At 38.8% G+C, this 24,683-nt stretch overlaps 2 protein-coding genes across 15 annotated transcripts in view; one reads left to right on the forward strand and one right to left on the reverse strand.

Annotated features, from left to right (window-relative positions):
- Positions 1-5,191, reverse strand: part of tango2 (transport and golgi organization 2 homolog (Drosophila)) — a 261,525-nt gene extending 256,334 nt beyond the window's left edge. For 3 of the 5 annotated variants that reach the window (XM_069932596.1, XM_069932591.1, XM_069932593.1), the window contains exon 1: positions 5,086-5,191. The gene's annotated coding sequence lies outside the window, so the exon portion shown is untranslated. Of the gene's footprint in view, positions 1-2,325; positions 2,624-3,331; positions 3,384-5,085 lie in introns of all 5 variants that reach the window. The other 2 variants (XM_069932595.1, XM_069932592.1) reach the window with 2 other exon arrangements.
- A 324-nt stretch (positions 5,192-5,515) lies between these two features.
- arvcfb (ARVCF delta catenin family member b) overlaps positions 5,516-24,683 on the forward strand; it is a 312,666-nt gene continuing 293,498 nt past the window's right edge. For 6 of the 10 annotated variants that reach the window (XM_069932580.1, XM_069932586.1, XM_069932585.1 and 3 more), the window contains exon 1: positions 5,516-6,090. The gene's annotated coding sequence lies outside the window, so the exon portion shown is untranslated. The remainder of the gene's footprint in view (positions 6,091-24,683) is intronic. The other 4 variants (XM_069932584.1, XM_069932583.1, XM_069932589.1 and 1 more) reach the window with 2 other exon arrangements.

Here is a 24,683-nt window from a genome sequence, read left to right on the forward strand (position 1 = left end):
ATTTAATGGGCTGAACAGTCTATTTCTGTTCCTATCGGAGAGTAAGTAGGGAAAAAAAAATCTTAGTCTAATTAAATAACACCAAGTGGTGGGAACTGGTCTGATCAATCTCTGTGGAATTCATCTTCAACATTTCCTCTTCTTATGACTGTCATTTTCTTCTCTCTCCTTTTTTCTTTTCTACATCCATCTTTCTTCCCTGATAGCAGTTTCATCTTTTTATTCCTCAATATCCTAAAGCTCTTGTTCTCCTCTCATTTTCTCCTCCAATCCATTCTTTTCTTTCACTTCATCTCTCCTTCCACTTCCCTCCCAATTTATTACCCTTTCTATACACTACATTTGTTTTTATTCCCTACATTTTTTCCTCCCTTTATATCTGTCTTTTCCTCACACTGGCTCCAAATATATCCCACCCACAACTTGGTGGATGAGTAATTTACCCATTTGAAAGAGATATGAGTGTATTGGACAAACAAACTTAAAACTTGTATGCAAGACTGGAGGATAACACATACTTCCTGTAAATGGAAAGTTACTTCACCTTAAATCTTGCCATGTGGTGGATTAGCAAACAGATTTCAGTGGCCTGTCCTTAATGCCTTGACAACTGAGTGGCATGGCACACATCTTCTCAGGGCCAATTATGTAGCACTGGGTTTGAAGGTTATACGTCTTTACAAGAACAGGCAAATCCCTTCCATGAATAATATTAGTGAACTGGAGGTATTTCTTCACGAAACCAAGCTTTCATGAATATTTTACTTCTCATGTCTGTTCAAAATCCTGATGATTTATTAAATCCAATTTTACAACTTGCTGTGGTTTGGTAAATTTTAAATCTTTAGTTCAAGAAAAAAAAACTTGCATTGACATAGACTTTAATGATCCAAGGATAACCCAAATCACTTCACAGGCAATGAAATATTTTTGAAGTGCAGATTCTGATCATTTAGATGAATTCTGTAGCTCATCTGCACAATCCCTTAACAGAGAGGATAACTTACTTATATTCCTATTTTCTACATTGTGAGATAAAAAAGAGGCCAAACAGAAATTGTAGAATCTGCAACAGTTAGAATGTGTAATGCCTGAAATTAGTTAGGTGGTCCACTCCTTTAACCCTTATTTAGGGCTTTTAGATGGATGGATTTGAAGTTCTCAATAGCGTTCTGAATGCTTTTTCACCTTGGCATGTTCATGGGCCAGAGATGTGCTGAAATCAGTGAGGTTACATTTCTTCAAGGAGACTTCAAGCATATCCTCAAATCTTTTCCTCTCTAGTGGAAAAAGGTCAAAATCATGTTTCAGGAGTCAGGTATGCAGAAGACTTGTCTGCCTGACGTAATGGACAAAGAGTGATTCCAGCTTTAATATTCCAGTAAAGGTACAGAAAAATTGCACGTGCTGGAATCTTGATCAAACAATGAGAAGTTGGAGGAACTCAGTAGGTCAGGCAGCATCCGAGGGCAGAAATGGTTAGTCAACAACTCTATGAAAGGTTCAGAGTCCTTGACCACACTATTTAAAAGAGGGAGAGAAATTCTTGAACTAACAAATTATTAGCTTGACACCAGTGGTAAGAAGATGCTGGGATATACAATAATGGATGATGTCAAAACATTAAGGAAAGAACATGATTTAGCAGAGTTATTATTGAAAGGGATATGGAGAAGGGAGATCCAGGAGATGTGGTTTATTTGGATTTTCTGAAGACTCATAATAAAATCCCATGTAGGAAGTTGATAATAAACTACACATCAATAAGCTATTGCTGATTGAGCATTCCATCCAAAGTTTGAAAACAAAGAATAGGAATAAACAGATTCTTCTCAGGTGGCAAGGCTATAACTGGTAGGGTATTGCAAAGGTATAGTTGTGTTCCAACTATTCAGTCTGTATCAACAATTTTGGTGGAAGAGAGCAAAAATAATTTTTCTAGGATTACTAATAACAAGAAATTATGTGGGAATGCAATTTGTGATGAGGATACAGAGAGGCTTCAAGGCTACATAAATAAGCTGCTCGAGTGCCCAATGATAGGTCCAATGGAATACAATGTGGAAAAATGTACAGTTACCTCTGGGGAAAAAAGGAGTGCTGCTTTTGTTTCAACATGGCAAAAGAGTCCAAAGTGTGATTATCAAAAAGATTTCTAACTGCCCTTGTGCACACATTAAAGTTAACATGAAGGTGCAGCAATCGTGCAGAACTGTAAATGGGATGTTGCTTTCTGCTTGAATTCCAAAACAAAGATGTAATAATGGCTCCAAGCTCTGCCTGTCTTTTTGTGGGGTATTGGAACAGTCGTGATTTCAGACTTACCTGGGCCCTCTTCCTTAACCTTGTCAATCCATCAATGACTGTATTGATTTGGTCTTTTGTTTAAAATATTGGAGAAACTAAATCCAGGTCAGGGGATGACTTTGCAGAACACCTGAATTGAAACCACAGGATCGACTCAGGGATTCTCATTCCCTGCCACTTTAGTTCTCTATCCCACTTGCACTCTGACTTCCTGTTTATTTCCCCACTCCTTTTCTTCCAAAAGTCAAAGACATGTCCAGCCTCATGTATTGGGCACATCTGCTTTGGATGTTAGGATAGATTTCCTCCATATATGCTGGACAGAAACATAGGTAAATGCAAAGTTAAAACAGTTTTTAAAAAAAATATTATATGACACACTATACTTATTTTTTGATATATTACCTGAAATATAAACAGATGCAGAAAACTTTTCCTTAGGATAAAAAAAATGGTGCTTGACTCAATTAACCAAAAGAGATATTTAACAGTGAAAAATTATAAATAAAACCCCACAAGATAGACTTAAAATAACAAATAAATGAGCCCAACTGAATTATAATGATAGTAGAATTGAATTCAATCTTGCATAACTCAGGAAAATTAGAAGACAATGTAGGTTTATGGCAGGATCTGTCAAACCTCCTTGACCTGTTCCTTGCTACCAACTCAGGAAGCTTTGCCATTCTAATTCTCCTCGATCTTAGTGCAGCATTTGATACAGTGGATCATGCTATTTTAATAGATAGCCTCTGGCAGAGGGTGTTGACAGCATGGCCCTGAATTGGTTTAAATCTTATCTCAGTGATAGGACTTTCTCAGTCAACATGGGCAAATTTTCATCTTTGCCTACTACTCTTTACTGTTGGGTCCCACAAGGGTTTACTCTGGGCCCCATTCTCTTCTTATATATGCTTCTCCTTGGCTATATCATCCAAAAACACTGCATCTCCTTTCACTGCTATGCTGATGATACCCTGCTCTATTTCCCCCGAAGCCCAACGATCAAACAAATATAACCAACCTCATTGACGGTCTGGAGGACAAAGTGCTGGATGGCTCAAAATTTCCTGCAGCTAAAAGATGACAAATCTGAGATCATCCTATTTGATGCACACCAAAATTATCACAATACCCTCGTCAACTTAGCCACCCTCATTAAACCACATGTCAAATCCCTTGGTATGATATTGTATTCCTTCAGACCTGTGGAATGGTTATTTAGGTGGCAGCTCTGAAAGTGCAGCGCTGGCCATCTGAAAGGGACGGCTGCACGGAGGCGCCTCAGAGCGCACTCCGGCTCCTGTCTCTTTGGACTGTCGGGGTTGGGGTGGTCGGCGTGGTCTGTCCCCACACTGATCCCACTGTCCTGCTCTCTCCCCACAGCCCCGTATTGGTCCCCACACCAATCCCACTGACCCGCTCTCCCCACAGCCCCGTGTTGGTCCCCACACCGATCCCACTGACCCGCTCTCCCCACAGCCCCGTGTCGGTCCCCACACCGATCCCACTGCCCCGCTCTCCCCACAGCCCTGTGTCGGTCCCCACACTGATTCCACTGCCCCTCTCTCTCCCCACAGCTTTGTATCAGTCCTCACACTGATCCCACTGCCCTGCTCTCTTCCCAGAGCCCTGTGTCAGTCCCCACACTGATCCCACTGCCCCACTCAGCTCTGTGTCGGTCCCCAAACTGATCCCACAGTCCTGCTCTCCCCACAGTCCTGGGTCGGTCCCCACGCTGATCCCACTGCTCTGTTCTCTCACCCCAGCCCCATTTCGGTCCCCACTGATCCCACAGCTCTGCCCACGCCAGGGGGCAGGGGCAGTGGGGCTGTCAGGCACTTGCCAGCTGATTGTCATCCCCTTAGCAGCCGCTTTCAGGCAGCTGCATTCAGGTGCCGGGGGGACCTCAGTGCTCCAGTGATTATTCCTCCAGGAGGGTTACCAAGTGCTCCTTGCAGACACCTCCTGCTCTTTCAGGTGGCCTCCCGACAGCCACATGTGGCTTTACATCAGGGTATTTTGGTCACCTGAAAGTGCCTATTTTCTCCCGGTTAGATCACTCCAACTGTCTTTAAAAAGGAATTAGTCAGTCGTGATTATCCCATCTGCAATTGGTAGACTGCTTCAGCAAGTCTCCTAATAGGAGCCAAGAAGAGGGACCATATCACCCCTATTCTCAACTGCCTTCACTGGCTGCCAGTATGGCTCAGGATAGATTTTAAAGTTTTCCAGTTTGTTTACAAAACCATCAATAGATTAGCCTCCTCCTACATCACCGATCTGTTAATGCCCTACTCCACTTCAAGACCCTCAGATCAGTCAATTTTGGTTGTTCCGCATCAAATGGCAAGCTCAGGGAAGATTGCGCCTTCGCGATAGCAGCCTCTAAACTATGGAGCAATATTCCTCGCTCCATCAAATCAGCCCATTCCTTTAACTCTTAAATCCAGGCTGAAGTTATATTTTTTTACTCGGAAGCGCTTTGAAGTGATGATTGCTTGTTATTCGTTATATGTACAATTCAAAACCTCGGGTACTCGTTTTATACTGTGCTTTAAATAGTTGCTTAAGTTAAGATATAATTTGTGACTTGGAGAACACATTGGTCAACGTGAGGTGTTTTTAATATGCCATATAAATAAACTAAACTGAACCATATCTCAAGGAAGTGATTTCAGGAGAAGGCAAATCACAAGAACACCAACCGCATTGAAAATGGATTTTGATAAAGCAAATAAATAACAACAAAGACCAATAAATGTACATATTTCTTACTGTTTTCTTGAATATCCTTCACACTTTGTTAATCAGGTGCCTCAAAATACTTGAGGAAAGCAGCCCAGCAACGTCCAACGTTATTGGTACAAACCACTTGAATAACAAAAGAGGACCCATTTGCTCTTCTGATTGGAAGATATTTAGATATATATTCCCTTTTCCGATTGGGTAATATCTATGTCAGTCAAATCAGAACCTGCTCTGGTATTCTTTGTGTCCCGCCTAATAATAGATATCATTGGCGCAAAATGTCGATGCCTCTGATTAATCAACCTCCATGTCAATCATCTACCAGTAATCAAAGAGGCCGAACGCTGATTGGCTAGATGTAGTGCCAATCAGAATTTACTGCGTGTCTATAGGCAAATACCGATGGTCCTCACGGTATCCCGGTTTGTGATTGGTAGATATTGGAGGGGGAGGGCGAGATTTGAGGAGCAGAAGGTGGTGTCGTGTATGTCTGTGAGGGAAGGTTTGCGCCCCGCGACGGGAGCAGGAGCGGAGAGAGGCATCGTTATCAGCAGTGGTTTTTATTTTAATATATATCGGCTGGGATTCGTAACTGGCCGCTGCGAGCGCGTTTCTCTTCTCCCCTCTAATTGAATTTAGTGAAGGGCGGGAGTCTCCCGGCGCTGCCCTTCCCCTTGTTCAGGTACGGTACTCGGCGGCGAAATCGCCCGAGGAAAACTCTGCGGCAGGTTTCTTTAAAAAGGGAGGTGATTAGCCCGCTTCAGCGTGTTTCGGAGGGGTTGGAGTGCTTTCCTTCCCCCGAAGAAAGAGAACTCATTTTATTCCAGCTTGAATCCTGCTATTCTGAGTAAGGCTGGAAGTAACGACAAAAGGAGAGGCCCGAGCCGAGTTGCCGCTGGTGTGGCGAAAGGGGAGGTCCGCCACAAGTTAACAAAAGGTGTTGTAATTGATCCGTCTGGGACGGCGCCGGGTCCGAGGAGGTAGAGAACCAGAGTCGGAAAATCCTCCGCCCCTCGAGTCCGCACAAACCAGGTGAAGTGTACAAGCATTCACTTTTGTTCGAGAGAATTTTCGGAAACGAACCTGTATTTTATCTATTTTTCTTTTCTTCCACTGCAAATGCGTATCAGATATGGTTTTTTGTCACTGTATTGGAGTAATTTTAAACTCCCTACCCAAACAAAACCTGTTATCCGCACCTTGACCAAGGGCTCAGGCCCAAAGGGTTATCATTTTGGACGTTGCGGGACCTGCTGAGTTTCTATGGCACTTACAATCTCGGCATCTGCAGTTTTTTTTTGTTTCAGTTTAACGTTTTGAGCGCGGTGTATAGGTTAATGATTATGGACTTTATCTCCCCACGAATGAGCCGGACTGACGGAATCATGTTTTGGAATCTTGTCTTTCGATCAAAGTAAAACCAATCAGGTTTTATGTAAATTAAAAAAAACCCCACCTTCTTCTGCGGTATCAGGTTGCGATTTCTCATCGGCCTCAATGGGAGCGTCGAAACATTGTAACAATGCCTCACGGTTAAACATAAACGCGATAATTTTGATATTTAAAAAAAAAATCCCGACCTTTCCAAGTGGTGTCGCATTTGGTTCTTGAAGTAGTTTTCGGAAATGTGGAAATAAAATCTGTTTCTCAAAAATGGGTCTAAATAGTAATTACGATTTTTTGAAAACCGTTCCAATTAAATCTTGCTTTTTTTGGGGGTAAACCATGGAGTTTTGAGATCTTTCCTGCCGTGTTTCTAGTCAAAATAATTTGTTCTGCTTTGCCGGAAAGTTGATATGGAAGTGTTTTCGGTCGCAAGTGAACTAAAAGGCTGTGACGATTCGCAGCATTAAATGAGAACCGACGCCGCCCCTGCTACTTTGACCAGAATGGATTTCATTAGTATAATAATTTTTTTTTGCTGATTGTTGCAGACGATTGCTGTAGAACGGACATACAATGTAGGAATTTAAGTGTAGGAAACGGTTAACATTTATTGCTTTCTGGTCTGGGAATTGAAGAGTTGTTTGATTTGCTTTTGTATTTGATTATGGCCAATCTGTCCAAATCAGTTCCTTTTTTATTGGAAGGGGTCCTCTGAAGCATTTGGGTACTTTTTCTATTATGAAAGATGCCAGTTTATCAATGTAAGGAAATCCGTCTTATTGCTTCAAGAAAGTTATATATTTGTGTTCCTTCGTCAAATGCTGAAAGAATTTGCATTTAAATCGTGCGTTTCCTAATCTGAGGATGCGCCAAACTTTCGCAGCCAATGGAAAAAGTCCATTCAGTCATGAGCTTAATCGAGTGATGCTCTTTTGTGGGCGAATTGGTTGGTTGGAAGGAAGCGTCTCTTCATAATGCCATATTTCACATTCATCTGTAAAGCTAAACTTGCTCTTTAGTTTACTTCAGCCTGAACGTGGGACACTGAGTATTGGAGTGCCAAAAAATTGGTTTATTTGCTCCTAAAAAGCTCACTATCCTTTGAGTCAAAGGATCCTTGGGCATGGTTGACAAACATTTGATTATTGAGTTGGTCCTGTTTCGCCCTGCAGTCAACTTGTCAAAATAACAGCTTACAATCTTGGTGGTATAGGCAGTTGACATTTCAGGCCTGAGTCCTTCATCAGCAATCCCGAAACATCAACTGACCATTGCTTTCCATTAATGCGGCTTGATTTGCTTTTTTTTTCAGTTCTCCCGTATCTGCAGACTTGTTTAACCATAATTCAACTCTTCCCATTTCAATGAAGGACAGATGTATTTCAACTGGTTAAAATGGGTCGCCTATAGATTTTCTCAACATCTAATGTTGGTGTTTCATGTCAGAATATGAAGTGTTTTCACTGATGGAATATAGGAAATGCAGCATAATCTGAAAGAACATTGTGATTAAAACTAGAAAACCTTGTTTAGTCAGATTGATTTTGGAATCTGAGTCCAGATGGTCATAAGCAGTTCAATATCAAGCTGAGACAAGGATCACTCAAGTTCTGCAGAACTACTTCAATTTGATATCTCAAAGCTGCCCCCTCTGTGCAGAGTTCCCTCTAGTATTGCACTGAACTGTCAAGTGTGGTTAAATTTCTGAAGTGCGAATTGAGACCAAAGATGACTACAGATGAGAATACTGACAATTGAGTAAATTAGTGGCAGCTTGCTCTTTTCACCAAGAATATTGTGACTTTTCCTATTTTTGGCTCTGGGGCTTAACATTGTAAATGTAGCAAGCATTTCTCTGAGAAGTTGACATGTTAACCTGGTGTTCAATTCAATCTAAAACAGTGATTTTCAAACTGTCCCCTAAACTTTCATTCCATCTATGCCATAGGTGCTTTGATTAGTAAGGGATTGCTTAAAGTGGTACGTGGAAAAAAAATGGTTTGAAAATCACTGTTTTAATTGTACCTAATTGACTTGTTATGTGCAGTTTCATAACTCCAAAGGAAATGGGCCAATTTTCTCAAGCCATCTAAAGGGCATGAATGATGAAATAATGTTTGGATCAAAAGAAGCATCGTGATCACGGGAAATAACTTTAATAAAAAAAAATAAAAAAAAATCTTTGGCATTTCCCAGTTGTTGCAGCTGGTTAAATCTTTGCACAAGATTAGTCTTATATTCTCGAAGTAAATCTAGCAACCAATTTGTGCACATGAATACTGAAAACAATGTTCAGGAAATAGGCAGCATCAGTGGATGAAAATAAAATTATATTAATGACCTGTTGATCTTTCATAGGAAGAAGTAGTTTAATATTATGATGGTTTAAGATTCCAGTCTACAAGAAATGAAGGTCTGTGATAGATTGAAAGGCATTGCATATCAACTTCAACTTGCTGTGGAGGTCACAGGATAGAGATGGAGCAATCCATCAGAAATTAGGTGAGAAATAAATGGGAACAATAAGCTGAAAGTTTTGAACTTGCAGGTTTTGCAAAATGACCTAATCAGGAGATAGAGCTGTCCTTTTAAGCTTGTATTGGGAGTACTGGTACCGGTAATTGAAATAGTGTTGAGAGTAGAGGGTGGATAAAGGATGGGAATATAATTGGTGACTGGAATTTTAGACCAAAAGACAATGGAGCAAAAGTAGGCTATTCAACCCAAAGAGTATGGTAGCAGTTACCCAGTTTGTTTGCCTCAACCCACAGTATCTTTTTGCCAATATAGACCTGAGTATTTCCACCATTTTGTTTTAATTTCATATTTCAACAATGCACAATGATATCATTAAAGTAATGATGTTTAATCTGTTTTGTTTTCTGGCCAAGATTGGACTCACCAAAGGTTTTAGCCTATAGTCCACGGCTAATTTTCATGATTTATGTTTGCACTGTCTCATAACTGCCTTTTCCTTTCAATGTCTGGTCCTTGTATCTCATGTAGATGGAATGTGCCTTCTATTGTTTCCTTAAATGTAAACCAGATCATTCCCATATCGCTGTCTTGGGGCTCAGTGGAAAATGCTCTCAATTTGAACTACTTTAGCACGTGCTTATGTGAAGTATGTTGTTGCTTTGAGAACACCAATAATCACTGCGATTCTTCTGAAATTTATGGATTATGATATTCATAATGTCTCTTTTTGGGACTTCTCAATATGGATCTTATGGCACAGTGTTAAAGCTACTGGACAAATCTGGAGACGAAGAGCCTTGTTGGCATCCCGCAACAGCTGTTGCAGAACTAAAACTGGCATCAGGAAAATTGATTAAGAAACACCACCTGGTTCACTATTGCCTCAACAGAAGGAAGTAATGACACTTCCACAATGTGGTTTTCTATTCAAGAAACAAAAGGCTATCCGGGATCTTGTGCCTTCTCTGCCATTTCTGTAAGATAAGGACTAATCTTTTAACTTGGTACTGCTTTTCAATTCTAAACCTTGTCCCTTCTTGACATGAAGAAAAATATTAAAAATCTGTCTTGAACAGCTTCCACTGTTGAGCCTTTGCAACTCTTGAGCAGAGAATTCCAAAGATTCTGTAGTCTGTGAAGAAGCCTTTTCTCATCTGTCCTGAGCAGTAGTTCTTAGTTTGAAATTATGATTTCCTGGTTTGATGTACCCCAACTATAGTAAACAATATTGCCATACCATTCCACTGTAGTCTTGTAAAATTCTGTTTTTCAAAACTTTGGTGGCATGCCACTGATACAAGTGAAGAACAGACAGGAAATGCTGGTTGAGCATCTCCCAAGAATTTTCAAATTGAAATTAGTTGCTTTGGAATAATTTCTGCTCTTTCTTTGAGCTGGGAAATGTTACGAGCATAGTGCTATCTTGAATAAGGAAAAAAATGTTCATTTCTTTTGCTTCATTTACCATTATCCAAAAGAATGCAATTTCTGAAAGTTAAACAAAAGTAGAACTGGAAATATCAACTTCCTTGTGTAGTGGTGACTGACTGACTTGTGCTTGTTTCTATTCATTTCCACTGGTTTTAATGTTTGTAATTTTTGCCTTGTAAGGGAAGACTGAAAAGGGTTTAGTGCACCTTGCAGCTTCTAATGAAGTATACTTTCAATTGTAAGATCCACCCCTTGTGTTCTTGGACTCTGTTGTTTCAGTGACTCATAAGGAGCAACATCTGTTTCACCTTGTGGACTTTTGAAGTAACTCCATGAATTTAGGCCAACTGCTTTGTGACTTGGAATGTAGCAGTTGGGATTGAAATTTGTCATGATTCGTATCTATGCATAATTATGACCATATTTAGCAACAGTCATGCTGATCCTACCTTGCTCGCTATCTTATTTGCTCCACACCCTTCCACTTCTTTCCACCCACCCTGCTATTAAATCTCTGATGTTAGCCTGATCAGATAAAGGGTCAGTCAGTGAAACTGTTTCAGGTGCTGCTTAGCCTTAAGAGTATTTCCTGTCTTTACTGGTTATTTCAGGCTGGCGATCTGAAGTACTTTTTGCAACAATTCAATAAGTTGGATTTCAATAATTTTATGAATTTAGACATACAGCACTGTAACAGGCCACTTCAGCCCTATGAATCGGTGCTGCCCAAATGACACCCCATTAACCTATATATACCCTGTTTTGAGTGGGAGGAAACGAGCATCCAGAGAAAACCCACATGGCCATGAAGAATGTACAAACTCCTTAGAGTGCAGGATTTGAACCCAGGTCAGGATGTTGTGCTATCTGCTATGACAACCATGCCATTCAGGAGATGCTTTCTCTACCACATAAGCGGGTTCTTGCCTTAACACTTCTTTTAAATAATGGGTACTGTATATTTTTGTCAGTTAGTTGACCTCAGTTTTCTGGCTGCCTTAAAGTGCCCTGTTGACTGGCATACAAATCAACTCCCAAAACTCGAGATGGGCCATTGAGCTGCATAGATATCGACCCCCCCCCCCCACAGATATGCTCAGTGTTAGTTAGAGGTGATTGCTATCATGGAGGGTCCATTGACACAACAGCACACAATGAAATGTGAGGCAAGCTTTAAGTTGTAAATAATAGAAATGGCCAAGAAAACCAACAACTGCACTGCTGCAAGAAAATCTGATGTATATGAGTTGGTTCAAGATTGGAGGAAGAAAGACTTCAAGAAAAATACCAAAAAGGCAATGTTCTTTGAGGAAAAGAATCACTCATTGGCCAGAGTTGGAAAAAAATCAAGTTAGAGAATGGGTACGTGAACAGAGGCAGGATTGCTACATCGTCTCCTGAAAATAAAATAAGAACATTTCCACTGCAATGAGCAAAGTTGCACCCAGACCTCAGTGATTTTTAGGCTACAGTAGGGAGGTGCAGTCGTTCCATGAACAGGAAAAATCTGGTATTACGGCAAAAAATAAAAATGGTACCAAAAGATCTTGATCATAAAGTTTTCACCAGTTTATTATGCGTAACCAGCAGAAACACCAATTTGCATTGGAAACATGGGCAAAACTTCCATGAATTTTGACATGATAGGCAACAGAACAGTGGAATGGAAAGATGTTTGAAAACTGTACAAGCCATGAAAGAACCATGTTTACCATGGTGTTATGCATGCCATCGTGACAAAGTTAAGTGCCATGGTCATCTTGAAATGCAAAATTAGACTGAAAATGAAATTCCTTGCAGATCTTTTTATACATTTTCATGAAAAGTTAAGATGGATGAAAATGATGTAAAACTATGGATAGACAGTGTGGAACAGGTGACCAGATGGTTTACGCAAAGATCAGAGTTTGCTGGTCTGGGATATGTTTTGTAGCCACTTAATTGTGAAGACTAAAAGTAGATTAGCACTACATAATACTTGCATGTCAGGGGGTTATCCTGGGTGGTTTGACGTCTATATTGAAACTTCTCTGTCTGCTTGAACAAGCCATTCAAAGGCCATGTGTGTGAGGAATGGAATGAATACCTGGATGTTGTTCATCATTAACCCTATAACCATCAACTTTGTTAGTGCTCAACAACCCATCCAACATCTGGGCTTCTTCGGAAAGATGAACAATTTATGAAGTCACAGGAAAACAGTGCAGGCTGTGTTTTACAATTTTGTTAAAATACCTGAATTTCTGATATAATCTCCTATATGTGCAACATTATACCAATATGATGAAGGATTTCCATTATAATTTTCAGATGAATTTAGAAACATCATTCCAGGCTAAACAGGCCATTTATAGTTATTTTTAAATTATTTTGTACATTATTATGACCATTCTCCAGAGGGTTTTTGAAATAAAATTACAAATGAACTTTAAAAAAAAAAAAAAAAAAAAAAATACCTGGATGTTGAATGCAGAAAAGTAGTTTATAAAAGGCAGGGCAATGTATGTTGGATCACTTTGTGCTCAAGGTATGGGACAAAGTTAAAGGAGAGATTGATAAAATGATTTAAAAAGTATGGTATCTTGCCCAATTGATGGTATGGAAGATGATTTATTGTGGGACACTGACGAAGCTGAAACTGCCTCATCAGATACAGACTGGAACCCATATGATGACTGTTTATGTGCTTGCTGCCATCTTTGCTTCAGATGGGTTTTAAATGTGTTATCAGACAATGATAGCAATTTTGAAGGGTACTAATTGTTTTAAATGAAAATCTGTTGGGGCTTTTCAAGGGCCTATTTATACACTGGATCAGCTCTGATTGGATTTTGAGCTGAATTTAAGGTCTCAAAATTATATCCAGTGTATAAGTCGACCCACATTTTTCTTTTTGTTTTATGACGTACACCAAAATGTGTGGTTTGTATCAAAGCGAACTTTTGAATCATGAAGCAATTCTTAATGGAATTGGTTCATCAAATGGTTTTCATAATTAACTACTTCTGTGCACTGGCTGTGCTTTTCGTTTACTCATTCAGATTGTTAAAGTGCATACATGAATCACATATAATCTTGAGATTCTTTTTCCTGCTGATGATATGCAATACCACTTGGTAGTGCAAAAAAACTGTACACTTGTATAGATGTAAACAAAGAACTGTAGTTAGATAACATGTAAACTGCAATACAGAGAATTTTAAAAATTCAATGAGTCCCTGATTGAGTTTGTTGTTTAGGTGTCTGGTGGAGGGGTAGCAGTTGTTCCTGTACTTGGTGGTGTGAGTCTTGTGGCACCTATATTTCTTTCCTGATGGCAGCAGTGAGAAGTGTGCCCAGGTGGTGTGGATCCTTGATGCTGCTGCTCTTCGATGCCAGCGTTCCCTGCAAATGTATTCAATAGAAGGAGGGTTTTTCTAACATGTCCACTACCTTTTGGAGGGTTTTATGCATGGCTATTGGTGTTCCAATACCAGATTGTGATGCCGCTGGTCAGCACACTTTACACATTTGCAGAAATTTGGCAGGGCTTCTGGTGTCACACCAAACTTCAAACTCCTGAGGAAGTGGAGGTGCTGATGTGCTTTTTCATGATGCCATTATTGTGTTGGGTCTAGGAAAGATCCTCTGAGATGGTGACTCCCAAGAACTTAAATTTGCTCACCCTCTGATCCCCAAATGACTGCTGGATTGTATGTCTCTGGCTTTCCCTTCCTGAAGTCAACAATCTGCTCCTTAGTTTTGGTGACAGTGAGTGCAAGGTGGTGGTTGGTGCACCATTCAGCCAAGTTTTCAATCTGCCTCCTGTATCCTAACTCATTAGCTTTTTTAAATACACAATCCACGACTGTGGCTTGTGGCAAATTTGGAGATGGTAGTGGTGTTGTACTGAACCACAGAGTTGTAGATGCAAAATGAGTAGAGCAGAGGGCTGTGGTACTGATGGAGATTGTGGAGATGTTCTAACAAATTATCACTGATTGTGTTCTGGAGGTGAAGAAATCCATGATCCAATTACACAATGTGTTCAGTCCCAGAGGAGTTTCTTGATCAGTTTTGAGGGGATGATGATCTTAAATGCACTTCTGTGATGTTGCCATATTATAAGTGAATACAGTAAAACCCTGGTGTCAATAAGAACCCTGGTGAATAAGAACATCCTGATGTTTGCATCTTTACTGTCCAGAGTTCTAGGGCTTTTGTGTGGAGACTTGTTACTATCTTGTGCACTTTGTTCAGTGCCTCCATGAAAATCGTTTGTAGTCCCTACTTTTTATTCATTGCCTATTTTGTTCTTGGTTAATGAATGGTGATGGGCTTGAGTGACTGTGAAATGAGTAGTCATACTTTGTCATGAGTTCCCCAAGTGAAGTTAAATTTGGCCAACTTGGAAGTATTTTGGTTTGGAAGTAAGACAATAATGAGCTGGACACTTGTGGTTTCTCCAGTCATTTCCTTTCAAATGCATCAGAATATCCAAATTTGCAAAATAAATTTATTGAGGAAAAACATTTGTGTGGGGGGGGGGGGGGAAATTGCTACATTTTTGTTGTAAACGTAAAGTGTCTTAGCAAATTGGATAGCACTAGATAAATTAACAGAATGGTATAAACAAGGAGGCTTACAATTGCCAAACTTCAAAAATTATTATAGAGCCGCACAATTAAGGTACCTATCAGATTTTTATCAAACAAGGGAAAAACCAGACTGGACGAGACTAGAATTAGATAAAATAGGGGAAAAGATACCTGAACACATATTATATAAATGGGACGAAAAATTGGAACAACATAGAACTTCTCCAGTATTACACCATCTCCTCAATATATGGAAGAAGATTCATGTAGAAAGAAATAAAATAAATTATCAAATACCAAAACTAATATTGACGCAAAATAAGCTACTCCCTTTTACAACAGACAAACTTTCCTTTAGAAAATGGGGTGAAAAAAAAGGGATTAAAAGAAAAGAAAATTGTTTTTCAGGAAGTAGATTCTTATCCTTTGAACAAATGAGAGATAAGTACAATATAACTGGAGATACAGCGCTGGCATATTACCAACTGAGATCCTACTTGAAAGATAAATTAGGAAGCAATTTGAGTTTACCAGAGGGAAGTAACCTTGAATATGTGATTACAGATACAATGTTAATCAAAAGATTTATAACAAATATGTATATCAAACTGCAAGAAAAGGAGAATGAGGAAACAAATGGTAAAACTAAACAAAAATGGGAACAAGATTTAAATATAAAGATAAAAAAGGAAACATGGGAGAAATTATGTTCTGGAACGATGAGAAATACAATAAATACGAGGCTGCGTATGATACAATATAATTGGTTACACAGACTATACATTACACCGCAAAAGTTAAATAAATGGGACCCAACAGTATCTGATAGATGTTTTCGATGTAAAAAAGAAAGGGGAACAACAATTCATGCAATCTGGACATGTGAGAGAGTAGAAAAATTTTGGGATGATCTCAATCAGATATTAAATAAAATAACAGAAAACAATATACCAAAGAATCCAGAGATCTTTCTCCTAAGTAACATAAAAAATAAAGAATTTGGAATTGACTTGGAAGATGCACAAAAAAGATTTGTCAAGATAGCCCTAGCCGTAGCAAAAAAATGTATTATGTCAACCTGGAAATTGGAAGATAATTTGAAAATACAACAATGGTATATAGAAATGAATAAATGTATTCCATTAGAAAAAATAACATATAGTTTAAGAAATAATATTGAAATATTCGAACAAGTATGGGAGCCTTACATTAAATACAATAGCTAAAACCTACCGGAAACAAACATTACCTAAGTTGATGGAAGAAGAAAAGAAAAGAATGGACTCAGTAGAATTTCTGGTGTATTTTTACATTGTCTGACTGAATTAATGCAACCTAGATTGTATACCTAAAATGGATGAGGGGGGGGTGGGGGGGTGGCTTGGGAGGAGGGAGGGAGGGGTGGGGGAGAAAAAGTCACTGTAAATGTGTGGAAAAGAAAAAGTGTATATCATGGCTATTGTGATTTATGGTGTGAAAAATAAAAAATTAAAAAAAAAAGTGTCTTAGCAAATTGGATGAAATTTAAGATCGGATTATACAATTCATAATCTGGTAATTAGTTTTATGAGCATCTTGTTTTTCTCAACTGTTAATGTACCAGCTTTTTTGTTTCTGTTGAGAATCAATTTCTATTGATGCCTATGCATCTTGAAACCTGAAATTTCAAAATCAAAAAGATTAACTACTACTGATTTATATATTGAGTTTAAAGTTATGAAGCCGACTCGGGTGCTTGTCAAGCATTAATTTTTGAATTTCTGAGTTGACCAGCTGTTTCACGGAACCATGTCTCACATGATGTAGGACTCTATGGATGTTGCAGTGTCTTGAGTTACTGTCTTGCATTTCTGGGGACCTGATCCTCACCATAGGTGGAGTTCTTGTGTTCTCCCTCAGGCAGTGTCATTTACCTCCCAGGTGCTTTGGCTGCCATCATTTCCCAAAGGTATGCTGGTTACATAGAAACATAGAAGATAGGAGCAGGAGTAGGTCATTTGACCCTTCGAGCCTGCTCCGCCATTCAATGAGATCATGGCTGATCTTAAAGTTCAGTACCCCGTCCCCGCCTTCTCTCCATAACCTTTAAAACCTTTATACTGAAGAAATAGATCTAATCCCTCTTAAATATATTTAATGAACCTGCCTCTACTGCCCTCTGTGGCAATGAATTCCACAGATTCACCACCCTCTGGGTAAAGAAATTCCTCCTCATCTCGGTCCTAAATGGTTTGCCTATTATCCTCAAACCATGGCCCCAGGTTCTGGATTTTCCCATTATTGGAAACATCCCATCTGCATCCATTCTGTCCAGTCCTGCCACAATTTTATGTCTCTATGAGATCCCCTCTCAATCTTCTAAACTCCAGGGAGTACAATCCCAATTTGCGCAATCTTTCCTCGTAAGTCATTCTTGCCATTCCAGCTATCAGCCTGGTGAATTGCCTCTGCACTCCCTCCATTGCTAGAACATCCTTCCTTAGATAAGGTGACCAAAACTGCACACAATACTCCAGGTGCGGTCTCACCAAGGCCTTGTACAGCTGCAGTAAGGTATCCTTGTTCCTATACTCAAACCCTCTTGATATGAAGGCCAACATACTAATGAATGATGGTGAGTTGCTCCTTGGTTTTGGGGGTGATGTTGATGGATACGTGACAGAAGGCTATCAAAAATGGGCATGGCATTATGATAGGTTATCTTTGAGAGTAAGTTTTAACTTGATGGACCAAACTGTCTAAATATGAAGAGCATTTAGTTTTAAAAGTTTCCCATCAGTCAGTCAGGGAGGGGAAGTGCCTGTGATTTGAGCCCTTTTTTCCCAGACCATTGGGATTTTTGTTTTATTTACAAAATGTTTGTACTATTTGTTTTCGTAGTTGAATTTACAAGTTTGTCTTGCACATGTTTTGTTTATTGAGTAATCTTTGTCTATATTGCAGCACATTATGTGAACCACTTATGGTGCATAGACACAGGTTGGGAAACTGATTTTAAAGTCCTGCACTTCTGTGATGTTGCCAGATTATAAGTGAATACAGTAAAACCCTGGTGTCAATAAAAGATTTAGTTGGCAGTTCTTTGAAAACTAATTTATTTTAGGAAAGTATACTGGTAGTATGCAGGTGTCATCGATGTCGAATTTGGCTGCTGATCTTGGATGAGATTTGAAATGTGAGAACAGCTCTTGTAAACAGTAAGGTAATTGCATTTGTCTTTGCCTTTCACAAAGGTCAATATCTCCAGCTTTAATTACAGTATTTAAAAAAAAACAGCATTTTAGTGTGTACTGTCTGGTGTTTGCCATGGAAGAATCCAATTAAGAAATTTGCTTTACAAGTTATTTTTCACCAAAGAATAATTAAAGCTGTCTCTTCTGGAATTGTATCTGCCTGCGCATGTGTTGTGAAAATGTTAGTTTACAAAAAAAGTTAAATTGATCCACAGCCAGCCATCAACATTGTGCAGCTATCTTTCAGTGAACATCAGCCACCCATATATATTGAGCACATGTGACTTCTTGGTCTCAAAGGTTTTCATGTTCTGAAAGTTTCTGTTAGATGGAGACATGAACATAGAAACTTGGTTTTTTGAGCTGCCTTTACTATTGCTTAATTCTGGTATCCAATTTATTTGTGGTGACCTTTGATTCATTGACATCTACTTTGCCTTTAGAATATTCAATGACTTTGCTACCAATGCTCTTTAAGAAAGACTATTCTGAAACTTCTGACACTTTGGGAGGGAAAACATAAGAAATAGGAGCAGGAGTAGGCCATTGAGCCTGCTCCGCCATTCAGTAAGATCATGGCTGATCTGATTATTGACAACTCCACCTACCTGGCTTTTCCCCATTATCCCTCAATTCCTTTAAAATAAAAATCTATCTAACTGAACCTTAAATAAGTTTAATGAAGTAGCCTCAACTGCTTACCTAGGCAGAGAATTCCACAGATTTACTACTCTCTGGTGGGGGGGGGGGGGTGGAAAGAAATGTTTTCCTCTTCTCCATCTTAAATCTACTCCCTGAATCTTGAGGCTGTTTCCCTAGTTCTCAGCTACCAGTGAAAACCATTTTCCTGCCCTAACTTGTCTATCCTTTTCATAATTTTGTTTCTATAAGATCTCTTGTTCTTCTGAATTCAAGTGAGTATTATCCCAAATGATTTAGTCCCTCCTTGTGGGTCAATTTCCCTCAATGCCAGAATCAACCTAGTGAACCTCCTCTGGACTGCCTCCAAGGCCAGTATACCCTTCAAGAATGGAGGCCAGAACTGCACACAGTACATTGTATAGTTGCAGCATGATCTCCCTGCTCTTGAATTCAATTCCTCTAATGAAGGCCAACATCCATTTGCCTTCTTAATTACACGCAACCCAACTTTGTGCAATTCATGCACAATCATAACCAAGTCCTCTATACTTCAGTTTTTCTTCATTTAAATAATCTGCTCTTCTATTTCTCCTACCAAAGTGGATGACCTTGTATTTACTAGCTTTGTACTCCATCTGCCAGACAGTTGCCCACTCATCTAATTATCCATCTGCAGCTTCACCACATCCTCTGTACAATTAGCTTTTCTACTCAATTTAGTAACTTCTGCAAACATGGCTACACCCTATCCCCTCTTCCAAATATCAATGTAAACGGTGAACAATTGTGGGCCCAGCACTGGCCCCTGCAGCACCTCACTTAGCACTCTCTGCCAATTAGAGTGTCATGATAAATGGATGTTTTCCTGCCTTCTGTCAGTTAACCAATCCTCAATCCATGCCAATATACTTCCCCGTCTATTCATCTGCACCTTTATTAAGTCTCTTGTGTGGCAGCTTATCAAAAACCTTCTGGAAACCCAAATACAATATCAACCTGTTTCCCCTTTATCTACTGCATTCATTATAATCCTCAAAGTTTGTTGAACAAGAGCTGCCCTTTCTGAATCCATGGTCTCATTTGTCTTAAATATCTACAAACAGGAGAACGAAGAAATAAGCTGTAAACCCAAACAAAAGTGGGAACAAGATCTAAACATGAAGATGAAAAATAGGAAAAGCTATGCTCCGAAACTATGAGAAATACAATAAACAAGAGGTTACACATGATGCAATACAATTGGTTACGCAGGTTATATATCACACCCCAAAAGTTAAATAAATGGGACCCAACAGTATCAGATGTTTTCGCTGTAAGAAGGAAACTGGAACAACAGTACATGCAATTTGGGCATGTGAGAAAGTGGAAAAGTTTTGGGAAGATGTAAATCAGGTATTAAATAAAATCACAAAAAAGGAACATAACAAAAAATCCAGAGATCTTTCTTCTAAGTAATATAAGTAGTAAAGAATTAGGCCTCAAATTGGATGAAGCACAAAAATGATTCATTATGATAGCCTTAGTTGTAGCAAAAAAATGTATAATGTCAACCTGGAAATCAGAAGAGAGCCTGAGACTACAGCAATGGTACATGGAAATGAATAAATGTATTCCATTGGAAAAAAATAACATAATTTAAAAAATAAAGTTACTTTGTTTGAACAAATTTGGGAACCGTACATGGAACACAACAGAGAGGGCCTATCGTGGACCTCCACCCCCTAAAATGATAGAATGAGAAGACTAAATGAACTGACCCAGTGTGTGAAAGTAGATGACACAATTTTCTTGTTTATTTTCGTTGTGTAATGCCATTGTTTAATGGGTTTATTGTATTGTATATGTTGAACATTTAGTGGGTAGGGAGGGGGGTAGGAGGGAAGGGAGAGGTGAAAAAGGGGAGAAAATGACACTGTATATTCAAGAGGGAAATGTTTGTGTATTTTGTTTAATAGTGTGAAAAAAAAATCTTCAAACAGTGACCATCCTCCAATTGATTGAGATTGTACCACATGGACTTGGTTAAGATTAATTGTGTACTCCAGATTTATCTGCTGGGACTGAAGTTCTTGACTTTTTTTTCTCCAAAATGGGAATTGGTTAGAAAGCATTGAGCAAAATTGGCTGGGGGTGTGGGGGTGGGTATAAAAAGTACAACAGAGCTGGGAATAGCATAAACGCATAGTTTGTCATTCGTTTGAGTTGAGCAAATTTCAACAGGTTATCATGGACATGAGAATTGATACTTGGAGTTCCATCTTTTCAGTCCAAAGAGATTTGCTTGAAAAAAAGCCAAATGTTTCCTAGTTTTTTTATTTTATTAATTTTTTTATTTTTCACACCATATCTAGTTTGTTGTTGATGTAAAATTGTCTGAAATTGAGGATGTAAAGTTTGAGTAGAATTGAATAAGTTCTGAGTTTAAGTAGATGTCGGGGTGGGGTGGGGGGGGGAAGAAATCGAAGCATCCTCTTGTGCACAAAACTAAATAGTGCACTCACTTCTAATGATGATGGTTTGGTCTTAAAGCTTGTGTGAATGTAGCAAACTGGAAAGGTCAGGGAAATCAGTCTTTATGGAATTAAATCTGGCTTTGATACCATACCTTGAATATTATTTACATTATAATCTCCAACTCAGAAGGATATATTTGCCCAAAGGGAGTACAAACCAAACTCACTGAACTGGTACCTACAATGACAGGTTTGTTGTATGAATAGACAAAATTTACAATCTCAAGTTGAGAAGCATGACTGGTAATTGAAACTGGATTCTTGGAGGGTTTGATGTGTTTCAGGATTTCTGAATATGATGTTTGCTATATGAGACTGAGAAACCATTCCAGTGTAATTAATTTATGGAATACTTGAGTGAAAGTACAAGATGAGCTATGATTTTGGGTGGAAGAGTAAACTTGAAGGTGCATTTCTGCAGTACGTGGTGGTTTCAGTTTATTCTGGAGCAATAGTTTCATCAGTTGACAAGAAATGCATGAAAAATTTAGATTTCATAATAAATTGTAACATGATTAATTAAATGGCACGAAATTGCTTTACATCAAATTTAATCATCCGCTGCTGATTCTGCCAATTCATTGCTTCCAAACCTCTCATTAAAGTCAGTTTGCTGGAGGAACGAAACAAATTGGAGAGAGTAGTCAACATTGCAAGTTGGAATCCTTCATCGGATTCATTTTTCTCCCACTAATGCTGCTTGACCTTAGTTTCTCCCGCAGATTGTTCCTCCAGATAGCTCCCATTAAAGTCACTTAGAAAATTGCAATGTTTAAGAAGAAATACTTAACAAAACTAAAATTCTGATGGTTTAAAAATTTCAATTGCAGAATAAGTGGGGTAGGTGGTAGATGTACTGTCTTGAAAAGAATATTCATGCAACTCTTCACAAAGTTCATTACATGAAATATGAACTAAAGGAATTGGTCGAGGACTGAAGAACAGAAAAGATCAGCAGGAAATGGGTCTTGTCCAAGTTGCCAAGCTACACTGAGCAGAATTCCTTGGTTTGATGTACTAGTTTCCTGCTGATGTTAAATGAAGTGAGGGGGGGGGAAAAAAGCATTGCCGTTAGTACAATGCTATTACAGCACCAGCAAATCTGTTTCAAATCCAACAAGGAGTTTGTTCTCCTCAAGACCTGGGTGGATTTTCCCCTGGGTTCTCTGGTTCCCTTCCACTTTCCAAAATGTTAGGGTTGGTAGGTTAATTGGATGTTTCAATGGTAAGAATCAACTTTTACTATATTGTAAATTTAAATAACTAACTTAGCATAGTTTGCCACAAAATGTAGCCAACTTGTGGTAACTTGAGTATGATATAAGCAAATGGGAAAAACAATAATTTGGCAAGAGAATCAAATCAATAATTGAGGTGATTGGAAAAATAAGTTATGTACAGAGGGAACTTCCTGTTCAACTTTATGACAATAACAGAAGAAAATGGTATGTTGAATTCCCTGCTGAGGTTTGATGCAGGAAACTTACAATTGTACAGGCTTCTGTTTAAAGATCAATGTAAGAACTGTGGGCAATTCTGGGAGGATAATCTTGGAGAAATCTGAAATTAAAAAAAAATTGAAACCACAGTGCAGGCAGCATGCGTTGAAAAAGCAATGGATATATTCTGTAATATGGATAGCTTTGTTTACTAAATTGGAGGTGTATTTATAGAGATTGTAATTTGAAGCATATATCAATTGTAAGTGACTCCTTGAGGAGATGTGGCCACTTTGGTTTGCCCATGTACTTGTGTTATGAAAAATATGTAAATAGATCAAGATGAGCACATCAATGATCTCTGCCTGTTGTATTCAAAGTTTGTCATAATTCAAAATATAACATGCACTACTTTAACTTTTGCCTCTTGTAAAAGCCATATAATACATCTTTAAGAAAATTTAGTTTATTATTTCAAAATATGACCAACTTCATCAAATTTAGCTGCCCCCACCCTCTGTTCCAGCTATTTCTCAGAGGATGCTTTGGCTTACTGTCTGCAAATTGATCAACCAGTTGGATGAAAATACCATGCATCAATTGGTTATTTTTTCTTGTTTGGAAATTTTGTCATTCTTGATTGCTTTGTGCACAGTCATTTTGACTGTCAAATGGAAACTTAGTACTGACTTTTACTATTTTCTGTAAAGAATGCATATTGATTTGAGTTTCATTTTAATGTATCACGTTCAGAGTTTTAGGTGAAAAATCTTCAAATATACCCAATTGATTTTTTTTTACCAAAAACAGCAGTGGTGGGGGCACTTTAAATTTGACATCGCTGAATCCTATTCCTCCAGGAGTTCCAGATTACACCTTTGGAAGTTTAAACATCTGAACACTTTTTTCCAAAATTGTTTCAGAAATTTGCCAAGCTTAAGTTTTCTCATTAAAATCCATTTTGCCATGCAAGTACCTCAGGAATTTTTCATGGCATATGCATCCGTCTGTTGTGCATGCATGTCTTTATTTTTGTGACATTTCCTTCATTGTTATTCAGACAGTGGTGCCTATCTCTGCACACACCAGAAATATTGAAATACTTCAGGGCTAAATCTGTCAATGAATCTTGCATGTGAAATGTGTGAAAATGGCCGTGGGGAAAATTAAACCATTATTTTGTATGAAATAAGCACCATTTCCAATGAGTTCCTTTTGGTTTAAAGTTAAAATTGAGCAGGACCAGTAATTACAAATGAGTAAAACAAAAGTAAAACATACAAGTCAGCAGACACTATAGCCCTTTTCCACTGGCACCTGGTCCCCAGAATTAACAGGGAATAAACTAGGACAAGTTCCAGTGGAAAAAGCAAACAATTGGCACACTGGTGCCAAATGATGCTGGGGACTGACTGCCTTGTCCCTACTCATCCCCAGTGTCATTTGGCACTGTGCTGATTTTTCACGTGAGCATGTTCCACCACATACTGAGGCAGTCTGCTGGAGTGGAGGCAAGGTTGACTGGTTCTTCCCCTCCTCAATTAGAAATGCAATCCAAATTATTGTAGTCTTAAAAATCAAGTGCATTATTAACAAAAACAAGTGGAATAAAATCTTTTTTGCTATTTTAAAAGATCATTCAGGAATAACAAAATGTCTGCAAACTGGGGTGATAGAAGTCCAAGAGCTACTTTCACTGAGGTTGGAGGCTGTATGGCAAGGTTTGATGTGCATCATTAAAGATAGCAGGTTTATTTTGAGGATAGCATTTAAGGTCAGGATAGCGGGGGGGGGGGGGTTTAACAAGAGCAAGTCTTAATTCATGAATAAGCTGAAGACACTTCAGAGGAGGTTCCATCAGGTTATGGACCACAACTGGAGGAGTGAGAAGGGCTGATTGGACTGGCCTTATTTTCAACCAGGCTT

Source organism: Narcine bancroftii, chromosome 4, assembly GCF_036971445.1.
Source record: "Narcine bancroftii isolate sNarBan1 chromosome 4, sNarBan1.hap1, whole genome shotgun sequence".
In the NCBI taxonomy this organism is placed as follows: Eukaryota; Metazoa; Chordata; class Chondrichthyes; order Torpediniformes; family Narcinidae; genus Narcine; species Narcine bancroftii.